This window comes from Gorilla gorilla, chromosome 3 (assembly GCF_029281585.2).
Source record: "Gorilla gorilla gorilla isolate KB3781 chromosome 3, NHGRI_mGorGor1-v2.1_pri, whole genome shotgun sequence".
NCBI classification, from domain to species: domain Eukaryota; kingdom Metazoa; phylum Chordata; class Mammalia; order Primates; family Hominidae; genus Gorilla; species Gorilla gorilla.
In genome coordinates this window covers 118,247,344-118,260,078 of record NC_073227.2, presented here as the reverse complement: position 1 = coordinate 118,260,078, position 12,735 = coordinate 118,247,344, and the positions used below count along the sequence as shown (strand labels likewise).

The window sequence follows — 12,735 nt, the reverse complement described above, 5'->3', positions numbered from 1 at the left end:
TTCCCTGGCCTTGCTAGTGATTTAGATATCCAAATACAAGAAACTCAAAGAACTCATGTGAGATTCATTGCAAAAACAAAAAACAAAAAACAAAACACAAAGGCATGTAGTCATCTAGCTATCTAAAGTCAATGTGAATGAAATAATTCTAAGAGCCATGAGGCAAAAGCATCAGGTAACCTGTAAGGGAAAACCTTTCAGACTAACAGCAGACTTCTCAGCAGAACCCTTACAAACCAGAAGGGACTGGGGTCCTATCTTTAGCCTCCTTAAACAGGATAACTATCGGCCAAAAATTTTGTATCCAGCAAAACTACGTCATTTTCAGACAAATAAGTGCTGAGAAAACTGTTTACTACCAGACCAGCCCTACAACAAATGCTAAAAGGAGTTCTAAATCTTGAAACAAAAGCCCATTATGCACCAGAATAGAACCTCTTGCAAGCATAAAACTCACACGGCCTATAAAACAATAATACAATAAAGAAAAAAAAGTAGGTAACAATTCACATGTTGATTGGAACAGTATCTTGATATTATGTTGAAAGTAAATGGCATAATGGTCCACTTAAAATATACAGATTGGCAGATTAGATAAAAAAATCACAAACTAGATACCTTCGGTCTTCAAGAGACTCACCTAACATTGAGGGATTTATATAAACTCAAGGTAAAAGGGTGGTAAAAGTTAATCCATGCAAATGGAAACCCAAAGTGACCAGGAGTAGCTATTCTTTTATTAGATAAAACAACAACAAACTTTAAAGCAACAGCAGTAAAAAATGACAAAGAAGATCATTATATGATGATAAAAGGATCAATTCAACGAGAAGATATTATAATTTTAAATGTATAAGCACTTATCCCTGGAGCTCTCAGATTTTTAAAACAATTACTACTTGACTTAAGAGAGGAGATAGAAAGCAACACAATTATAGTGGGGGACTTCAACACCCCATTGACAGCAGTAGACAGATGACTGAGACAGAAAGTCAACAAAGAAACAATGGTCTTAAACACTGTAGAACACATGGACTTAACAGATATTTACAGAACATTCTACCTAAGAATTTCAGAATATACATTCTTCTCATCAGCACATGGAACATTTTCCATGATAGACCTATATGACACACCACAAAACAAGTCTCAATAAATGTGAAAAAATAAAAATTACAGCAAGTATCTTCTCAGATCACAGCAGAATACAACTAGAAATCAACTCCAGAAGAAACCCTCAAAACTATACCTATACATAGAAATTAAACAATCTGTTCCTGAATGATTTTTGTGTTAAAAATGAAATCAAGTTGGAAATTAAACAGTTCTTTGAAATGAATAATAGTGACATGAGTTATCAAAACTTCTGGGATACAGCAAATGCAGTGCTAAGAGGAATGTTGGTAGCACTAAATGCCTACATCAGAGCCTGAAAGACCACAAACTGACAACCTAATGTAACACCTCAAAGAATTAGAGAAACAAGAACAAACTAAGCCCAAATCTAGAAGAAAAGAAGTAACAAAGATTAGAGTAGAACTACATGTATTTGAACAAAAAATCCATACAAAATGTCAATGAAACAAAAAGTTGGTTCCTTGAAAAGGCAAATAAAATTGATATAACTTTAGCTAGATTAACCAAGAAAAGAAGAGAGGAGATTCAAATAAGGTCAATTAGAAATAAAATTGGAGACATTACAACCTACACCACAGAAACACAAAAGATCATTTGAGATAGCCATGAACACAAACTAGAAACACAAACTATGCACACAACCTAGGAAATCTAGAGGAAATGGATAAATTCCTGGAAAACTACAACTTTTTTAGATTAAATCAGGAAGAAATAGCAACCCAGACCAGACCAATAATAAGCAGCAATATTAAATCAGTAATTAAAAATTGACAACAAAGAAAAAAAGCCCAGGATCAGGTGGGTTCACAGCTGAATTCTACCAGACATTCAAAGAATTGGTACCAATCCTACTGGTGAAACTATTACAAAAGATTGAGAAAGAGGGAATCCTCCCTAACTCATTCTGTTAAGCCAGTGTTACCCTGATACCAGAACCGGGAAAGAACATAACAAAAAAAGAAAACTACAGACCAATATCCCTGATGAATGTAGATGCAAAAATTCTCAACAAAATACTAGATAGCTGAATCTATCAGCACATCAGAAAGATAATACATCATGAACAAGTGGGCTTCATTCAAGGGATGCAGGGATGGTTTAACATAAGCATGTCAGTAAATATGATGCATCACATAAACAGAATTAAAAACAAAAACCATATGGTTATCTCAATAGTTGCAGAAAAGCATTTGATAAAATCTAGCATCTTTTTATGATTAAAAACCTTCAACAAACTAGGTATAAAAGGGACTTAGTTCAAATTAATAGACACCATCTATGACAAACCCACAGCCAACATTATATTGAATGAGGAAAAGTTGAAATCATTCCCACAGGGAACTGGAACAAGATGAAGATCCCCACTTTCACCACTTTCCATTCAGCAAAATACCAGAAGTCCTAGCCAGACCAATCAGGCAACAGAAGGAAATACAGTGCATTTAGATTGCAAAAAAGGAAGTAAAACTATTGCTGTTCACCAATGATATGATTATATATCATAGAAAACCCTAGAGATTTCTCAAAAGTGTTGACTGGATAAGCCTAGAGATAAGATTAGATTTGATAATCAAATTCAGTAATGTCTCAGGTTACAAAATCAATGTATGCCAATCAGTAACACTGATATACACCAACAATGACCCAACTGAGAATGAAATAAACTCAATCACCTTTAGCTGCAAAAAAGATAAAATATCCTGGAATATACTAACCAAGGTGAAAGATCTCTACAAGGAGAACTACAAAACACTGCCAAAAGAAATCATAGATGACACAAACAAATGGAAACACATCCCATTCTCACGGATTGCGAGAATCAATATTGTGAAAATGACCATACTGCCCAAAGCAATCGACAGATTCAGTGCAATTCCTATCAAAATACCAACATCATTTTTCACAGAATTAAAAGAAACAATCCTACAATTCATATGGAATCAAAAAAGAGCCTGCTTAGCCGAAGCAATACAAAGCTAAAAGAACAAATCTGGAGGCAGCACATTACTGGACTTCAAATTGTACTACAAAGCTGTAGTTATCAAAATACACAGTACTTATATAAAAGTAGACATATAGATCAATGGATCAGAATAGAGAATGCAGAAATAAAGCCAAATATTTACAACCAACTGATCTTTGACAAAGCATAGAACAGCATAAATTGGGGAATGGACACCCTATTCAATAAATGGTCCTGGGAAAACTGAATAGCTACATTTAGAAGAATGAAACTGGATCCCTACATCTCATTTTATATAAAAAGCAACTCAAGATGGATTAAAGACAAATCTAGTACCTGAAACCATAAAAATTCTAGAAGATAATGTAAGAAAAACTCTTCTGGACATTGGCTTAGGCAAAGAATTCATGACTAAGTCTCCCAAAGCAAATGGAACTAAAACAAAAATAAACAAATTAGACCTAATTAAACTACAGAGCTTCTGTATAGCAAAAGAAATAACCACCAGAGTAAACAGACAACCCACAGAATGGGAGAAAATATTGCAAACTATGCATTGAGCAAAGGAGTAATATGCAGAATCTACAAGGAACTCAAACAAACCAGCAAGAAAATAAAACAATTTCATGAAAAAGTGGGCAACTGACTTGAATAGATATTTATTAAAAGAAGATATACAAATGGCCAGCAAATATATGAAAAAATATTCAACATCACTAGTCATCAGGGAAATGCAAATTAAAACCACAATGAGATACCACCTTACTCCTGCAGGAATGGCCTTTATTTCTATTATTATTTTTTTTGAGACAGGGTCTCACTGCCTCACCCAGGCTGGAGTGCAGTAGTGTGATTATGGCTCACTGCAGCCTTGATCTCCCAGGCTCAAGGGATCCTCCTACCTCAGCCTCTCCAATAGCAGGGACCACAGGTATATGCCACCACACTCAGCTAATTTTTGTGTTTTTTGTAGAGATAGGGTTTCCCCATGTTGCTCAGGCTGATCATGAGCTCTTGGGCTCAAGTGATCTGCCTAATTTGGCCTCCCAAAGTGGTGGGATTACAGGTGTGAGCCACTGTACCCATCCAAGAATGACCAATGTTAAAAAGTAACGAACAAAAACCAATAAAGAAACCTAAAAAAAAATAGATGTTGGGGTCTTGAAAAGAGAATGCTTATACATTAATGGTAGGAGTGTAAGTTAGTACAATCTCTATGGAAAACAGTATGGAGATTTCTTAGATAACTAAAAATAGATCTACGATTTGATCTAGTAATCCCACTACTGGGTATTTACCCAATGGAAAATAAGTCAATACATTAAAAAGACACCTGCATGTGTATGTTTATTGTAGCCAAATTCACAATTGCAAAGATATGGAACCAATCTTAGTGCCCATTGACCAATGAGTGGATAGAGAAAATGTGGTATATATACACCATGGAATACTACTCAGCCATAAAAAAGAATAACATAATATCTTCTGCAGCAACTTGGATGGAGCTGGAGGCCATTATTCTAAGTGAACTAACTCAGGAATGAAAAACCAAATACTGTATGGTTTCACTGATAAGTGAGAGCTAAGCCATGGGTACGCAAAGACACACAGAGTGATATAATGGACTTTGGAGACTCAGAAAGGGGAGGGTGGGAGGAGAATAGGGGGATAAAAACTACTTATTGGGTACAATGTGCACTACTTGGGTGATGGGTGCACTAAAATCTAAGAATTCACCACTGTACTATACATCCATGTAAGGAAAAACCACTTGTACCCCAAAAGCTATTGAAATAAAAATTATTATAAAAATAAGTTATTTTTCAGCTTCAAACAATTTAAAAATACACAAAAATAATAATGCTGGCTTAGATGTTCTATATTCAAAGGCTTTCACATTTTTAAAAGATGTGACTGTGATTGTTCTATTTTTGAAAGTGATAGAAGCTACCTATATTATCTGGAGTGGATAGGTTGGAATAATATCATGTGGAAAAAAGTGGAGAAGTGCCATCTTCAGCATTTTCCGTAGAGGCAGATCATGTCACAGATACATTAGGTGGTTAATGGATGTTTTAGTAAATTAATGTTACCAAAAAATGGGCCAAGAAAGAAATATGTCTGTTAGCTACTATGTGTCAAATTCTGAAATATTAACTGTGAATATCAAATTCTGAAACAAAAACAGTAAAATGTGTAAAAAAATGGGAAAATAGATTCTTACCCCTTTTGCATATACAAAGGATGTTGCTGCTGTTTATTCTGTTTAATTAAATGAATACAAATAAATTGTATGACAAAATAGAAAGTATCACAAGGATTAATTGCTCATTGAAATATTACATTACTAGATTCCTCTAGGCTATTAATTTAAATCTTCAATGCATATAAAGAATTATGATATTTAAGAGAGTGAGTGGATCATTTTGCTTAGAAAATATATTAACCCAGAATTGCCACATAATTAAATGGTTAAATGTAAATATATTTTTATTAATAATAAATTGTTAAATAATACTATATAATTGGCTAAATATCTTATACTAATATATTATTGAGACAGAACTTGCTGGTTATGAAATAGAACATAGCTAATATGTTTAAGTAATGTGTGCAGATCCATTATACTTACCTAGAGGTTCATATAATCAATTCTTTTTCCATTTTAGTATCTCGTTGACTTACAGCTTTTTCTTTCTGTGTCATATTTTGAAAATTTTATTTGTTAATGAATATGTGTGTTTATTTAATGCCAGATAATATTGATGAACTTCATTGCAAACTTATTATTTATAGTGCCTCTTGTATTGATAAAAATAAATGATGTACTCTTTTTAACCCCTTCTTTCAACAGGAATTTTGGCATTCACAGGGTGGTGGAATTTCTGATGAATTACCTAACTTGACTAACAAATATGCTGCTTTCTTGTCAAGAGCCAAAAGAACTATGAAAGTACCAGATATGGTAAGAATACTCCTACAATCAAATATTTTCATTATCTAGAAATCATGGAGGAGGCTGCATAACATAAACATTATATTAGGACCTGAGTGAGGTAACTGGTAGCGTGCTGTAACCTCCTTGGCTAGACCGATACTTTTATATTTTTAAAGTTCAACAAAATTCTTCAAGCTATGCCAAAGTCCAGAATTGCTATATGAGAGATTATTACATGCAACATCCCTTGTAGGGTCAGAGAACATTCATTCTTAGGACATATATGAAAGCTGAACTTGCTGTGTTGTATATGGAGCAAAAGATTTACTAGGTTCAACTCATTTTACTCATAGTGCAAATGTTTTCTCTTTTCCATGTGAATTTGTCTTGAAATCTAAGACTCCTGAATGATTTATTTTTACTCCTGTTGACCTGTATGTTAAATGGTATGGCTATAAATTTTTCTGAATTTCCATTTTTTAAAATAAATACCTAGTAGTGAGTAAATTGAAAACAGTGAAGCAGATTAAATTAAAAAATTAGTAGTTGAGTAATTCAGATTGAATTTACAAATATATCAAAGTAAAATTTAGAGTTAAAAAGTTGGACCCAGTGCTAATGTTGCTAGAGTCTAAATGTTTGTATCCTCTTAAAATTCATATATTGAAATCCTAACTCCCAAGGTGATGGTATTAGGAGGTGGCACTTTCTGGGAGGTGATTATGTCATGAGGGTGGAGACCTCATAAATGGGATTAGTACTCTTATAAAATAGGCCCAGGCAGGCTTGTTTGCCCCTTTTACCATGAGGACTCAGAGAAGGTACTGTCTATGAGGAAGCAGGGCCTCTCCAGATACTGAGTCTGCTTGTGCCTTGGTGTTGGACTTTCCAGCCTGCAGACCTGTGAGAAATAAATTTCATTTACAAGCTACCCAGTTTATGGTATTTTGTTATAGCACTCCAAACAGAGAAAGACAAATGTTACAGTGTAGCCTTTTGTGAACAAGGTGTTATTAAAATACATTTTTGTAGAAATTGGACTATCTTGAGAAGATATTGTTAATAACAAATTTCAAAACAGGGTTATTAAACAAGGTTTAAAATGTAGCTAATCAATGAAAACAGAGTATAACTTGCTGAAATAAAATTCTGCTACGTGAGATAATGCCAACAGTTGATTTGTAATATTTTTGATTGTAAAATAACTGGTACAAGATCATGATGAACTAATTTAAGGGAATGACAAATGCAATGCTAGTTAATATAACTCTGAATGTCTTGGAAATCATAGGAATTAGATTAATTTGGTGAAAGCTATTCAGGAGTGGACTTATTATTTTTTTTTCTGAGGCATTATTGGAATCTGAGATGTAGTCAAAATTAGCATCAGGTTCTATTCTATGAGATTTTTGTAATTATAAATTCAAAAGACAGTTTAAAATCATCTAGCAATATTCTTTACATGTAGTAGATTGAGTAATTTTTAACTAATAGTGCTGTTTTAATGGATTATTTCTTCATCTTGAGGAATTTTAGAGTTCAACTGTATTTTTCAAGTGAGTCATTGTTGTACACACGTCAGGATACATTGTGAAGTATGCCATGACTAATTTATTACTAATATAATGCTTTTATGCTTAGGAGTCATTGAATGGATTCAAAGTTATTTCTATCATAATATCACAGCTTAGGAGTCATTGAATGGATTCAAAGTTATTTCTATCATAATATCACAGGTAGTAGGAAAAAACAATGGAAATTTCTGAAAGCATCCATAGGAAGCATCTATAGGAAGGCAGTATGTGTATATATATATGTATAGATACGTTTTATATATATATATATATATAACGTATCTATACATATATATGTTAAACTTTATGTTTGTAGTGAAAAAAGATGGTGCACATCTGCTCTAAAGGAAGACAAGTTGCTTCACCAATATTTTTGACTCAATTTACATATTTTTCTTTTATCTTTGTCCCTCTTTAGATCTGAAAACTTCTTTTTAGTGTTCTCTTTTCTGACATGAAACATTTGCAATTAAAATTATTCAGTGGGACTCTGGTTACCCAAGAAGCAGAATAGTTTAGTCACATAGAAAGCTTGGTTTTTAAATCTCTTTTGCAAATGACAATACATTTCAAACAGTTGGGTGTATAATGTGTATGTAATGAAAAACCCAAATTATTGATCTCAAAATAAAATTGAAATAATATCTCAAATGTATAAAGTAATGGAATTAATTTTATTATTTACTTTAAATAAAAATAAAATTTACCTCCCAGGTATTTTACTTATGGATATGCTGCAGTCTTAAAGATGATTTGATAGCTTAATTTTCCAAGTTGTATCTTTGCATAAAAAATATAGCTCCCTTCCAGACTTCTGGTTTCATATGAAAGACTTATTTCTTTTACAACATCCCAGGGAAATATTTTTTATTCTTTTAAAAAAACCGTGACATAAGCATTAGATGATTATAAATAGAAAGAAAATGTGACAAATGGAGGATGAACATAAACCAAACATCTGTTTACTGAGCATTCTAGAAGCAGAATGTTGAGACAATAATTATTTGATATAGAAAACAGAAAGTTGTTTCAAGCTGAATAAAAACGTAAGTTACTGATTTGAGGAGCTTAACAGAATGCCAAGGAGGATAAATATAAAAATACCTATGTCCTTTTCACTTTTTTTTTCATTTTCAGAAGATCCTAACTAAAGCAAATATCCTTGAAGCTTCCACAGAGTAAAGTCACTGGGTAACCCGCAAAGGGATGAGAAATATAACTTATGTCAGGTACTAGCTTAGCAACATTAGCCGCATTTCAAGGCTAGGAGATGATGAAGTAATATTTTCTTAAATTTCTCAGGGGAAATGATTTTGGATATAGAGTTCTCCCTCTACCTAAAGTTTCAAGTAAATGAATCAAGAAAATAATTTTCTGACATGCAGTAGTTCAGAAAGTTTAGTAACTCTATGTCTTCATATGTGGAGTTGCTCCAGCGAAATAAAAAAAGGAAACAAAAGAAGGGTGACATAAAGACAAAGATGAATATGAACCGAGCATTTCCTAGACAAAGTAAAGTGAAAACTAATTAATGAAGAAGTCATTTTAGCTCATGTATGACATATTCTTCAAGAGGCAGGAGTTTGATGACATAAAATTTGTTACTTGTGTATGGCCACACTACTTGGCTCTGTAGGGAATAATAATGATAATATAAATCCTGCTTTAAAATTGGTTTATTTTAAAATCACAATAAAGTGATACAGGAGCTGAAGGATGAAATTGCTGGTATAAAAAAGAACCTAACAGGTCTGACAGAGCTGAATAACACAATACAAGAATTTCACAATGGAATTGCAAGTATTAATAGCAGAATAAACCAAGCTGTGTAAAGAATCTTAGAATTTGAAGACTGGTTCTCTGAAATAAGACAGTCAGACAAAACCAGAGAAAAAAGAACAAAAAGGAATGAACAAAACCTCGAAGAAGTATGGGATTATTTTAAGAGGCCAAGTCTCTGAATCACTGGCATCCCTGAAAGGGAAGGGAAAAAAGCAAACAACTTGGAAAACATATTTAAGGATATCATCCATGACTACTTTCCCAATTTTGCTAGAGAGGCCAACAGTCAAATTCAGGAAATACAGATAACTTCTGCAAGATGCTGCAGAAGAAGATCATCCCTGAGACACAGAATCCTCAGATTTTCCAAGGTTGAAATGAAAGAAAGAATGTTAAAGTCACCTAGAGAGAAAGAGCAGGTTACCTACAAAGGGATCTCCATGAGGCTAACAGCCGACCTCTCAGCTGAAACCCTATAAACCAAGAGACTGGGGGCCTATATTCAACTTTCTTAAAGAAAAAATCTTCAACCAAGAATTTTATATCCAGCTAAGTTAAGATTCCTAAGTGAAGGAGAAATAAGGTCCTTTTCAGATAGGTAGATGTTGAGGGAGTTCATTACCACCAGACCTGCCTTACAAGAGATCTTGAAAGAAGCTCCATGTATAGAAAGGAAACACCACTACCAGCTAATATGAAACACATTTAAACACACAGGACCAGTGTGACTGTAAAATAACCACATGAACAAGCCAACATAATAACCAGCTAACAGCACAATGCCAGGATCAAATCCATTCATATCAATACTAACTTTGAATGTAAATGGGCTAAATGTCCCAGTTAAAAGGCACAGAAAGACAAGCTGGATAAAAAAGCAAGACCCAATTGTATGCTGTTTTCAAGTGACCCATCTCACATGTAATGACTCTCATAGGCTCAGAATAAAGGGATGGAGGAAAATCTACCAAGCAAATGGAAAACAGAAAAAAAGCAGGGGTTGCAATCTTAATTTCAGACAAAACAGATTTCAGACCAACAAAGATCAGAAATGACAAGGGCATTACATAATGGTAAAGGTTTCAATTCAACAAGAAGACCTAGCTATTCTAAATATATATGCACCCAACAAAGAGAACTCAGATTTATAAAGCACATTCTTAGAGACTTACAAAGAGACACAGACTCCCACACAATAAGACTTCAACACCCCACTGACAGTATTAGGCAGATCATTGAGTCAGAATATTAACAAAGATATTCAGGAGTTAAATGCAACATTGGACCAAATAGATCTGATAGACTTTTCAGAACTCTCCACCCCCAAACAAGAGAATATATACTCCTCTTATTGCCACATGGCACATACTCTGAAATTGACCACATCATTGGACATAAAACAATCTTCAACAAATGTAAGAGAACTGAAATCATACCAAACACATCCTTGGACCACAGTGTGATAAAAATAGATGTCAAGACTATAAAAAAATCACTCAAAATCATGCAATTATATGGAAATTAAACAACATGCTTCTGAATGACTTTTGGGTAAATAATGAAATTAAGGCAGAAATCAAGAAGTTATTTGAACATAATGAGAACAAAGATAACACATACCAGAACTCTGAGATACAGCTAAGGCAGTGTTAAGAGGAAAATTCATAGTACTGAATTTCCACATCAAAAAGTTGAAAAGGAGGGGCAGACCCAAGATGGCCTACTAGAAGCAGTGGTGGTCAGAGGCTCCCACTGAGAAGAACCAAAACAGCATGTGAATCCTATACTGGCAACCAAGGTATCCAGGTTCTCTCATCAGGACTGACCAGGTGGTTCGCATGACCAATGGAGAGCAACGAAAAGCAGGGTGGTGTGTTGGCCCACCTGAGAGCCACATGGGGTAAGGGGCACCTCCAGCACCAGCCAAGGGAGGCAGTGAGTGAGCATGCCATCCAGCCTGGGAAGCTCTGCTTTTTCCACAGATCTGTGCAACCCACAGATCAGAAGATCCCACTTGTGAGCCCACACCACCAGGGCCTTAGGTCGCAATCACAGAGCTGTTCAGATTCTCAACAGTCAATTGGCTGGAATCTGGCTAAGAGTTCCTGCGGGGGTGGGTGGCCATCGTCACTGTGGCTGCCTGCTGTCTAAGCCTTCTGAGCTCCCTGGGGGAAAGGCAGTAGCCATCACTGTGGCTACTGACTGCCTAAGACAACTGAGCTCCCCGAGGGAGGGATAGCCACTATCACTGCAGCTGCCGGCTGCCTAAGACAGCTCAGCTTCCCAGGGGAGGGATGACAGCTATCACTGCGGATGCTGGCAGCTTAAGACACTGGACTCTCAGGGGTGCTGGGCAGCAGCCATCACTATAGCTCCAGGCAGCTGTTTTTTTCCTGCTGGTGCCAGGGAGACTGGACTACTTGGTTCCAGGAGAGATTCCCCACAGCGCAGCATACCAGCTGTGGCAGATCATGGCCAGGCTGCCTTCGTAGGCCAGATCCTGACCCATCCCTGCTCTCTGGGTGGGGCCTCCCTGCAGGAACTCCAGCAACTCCAGCCGGGGGCTTAGGGACAGAACTCTGATTTCCTTCAGTCTGAACCCCTAGGGGAAGGGGTGGCCATGGTCTCTGTGGACCTGCAGACTACGTCTTCCTTCCTGCTAGCTCTGAGGAATCTAGCAGCCCAGATGAGTGGGTTTGCCCCAAGTGCAGTACACCCCCTCAACCAAGCGACAGCCAAAGGGCTTTGTTAAATGGGTCTTGGTTCCTGCGCCCACCCCAGTTGGGTGAGAGCCCCCAACAGGGGTCAGCAGACACCCTATACAGGAGTGTTCCTACTGACATTAGGTTGGTGCCCCTCGAGGTCAGAGATCCCAGAGGAAAGAGCAGGCACCCATCTTTGCTGTTCTCCAGCCTCCTCAGGTGACATCTCCATGTGCAGGAGGGACCCAGATGAATAGAGCCTTAAGTGAACCCTCAGCAAACCACAGCAGCCCTACGGAAGAGTGACCTGACTATTCAAAGGAAAACAAACAAACAGAAAGCAACAATAACAGCATCAACAAAAAAGTTCCTACAAAAACCTCATTCAAAGGTCAGCAGCCTGAAAGATTGACACTAGACAAATTCACGAAGATGGGAAAGAATTAACAAAAAAACGCAAAAATTCAAAAGGACAGAGTGCTTCTTCTCCTCGAAATGATTACAACACCTCTTCAGCAAGGGCACAGAACTGGACAGATGATGAGATAGATGAATTGCAGAAGTAGCCTTTAGAAAGGTGGATAATAACATACTTTGCTGAGGTAAAGGAGCATGTTCTAACCCAATGCAAAGAAGCTG

The 12,735-nt window shown here is 36.0% G+C and overlaps 1 protein-coding gene across 3 annotated transcripts in view; it reads left to right on the top strand.

The window, feature by feature from the left end:
* STPG2 (sperm tail PG-rich repeat containing 2) overlaps positions 1-12,735 on the top strand; it is a 672,078-nt gene that overhangs the window by 191,848 nt on the left and 467,495 nt on the right. For all 3 annotated transcript variants that reach the window (XM_063705437.1, XM_063705439.1, XM_063705438.1), the window contains one exon: positions 5,955-6,065. The gene's annotated coding sequence lies outside the window, so the exon portion shown is untranslated. The remainder of the gene's footprint in view (positions 1-5,954; positions 6,066-12,735) is intronic.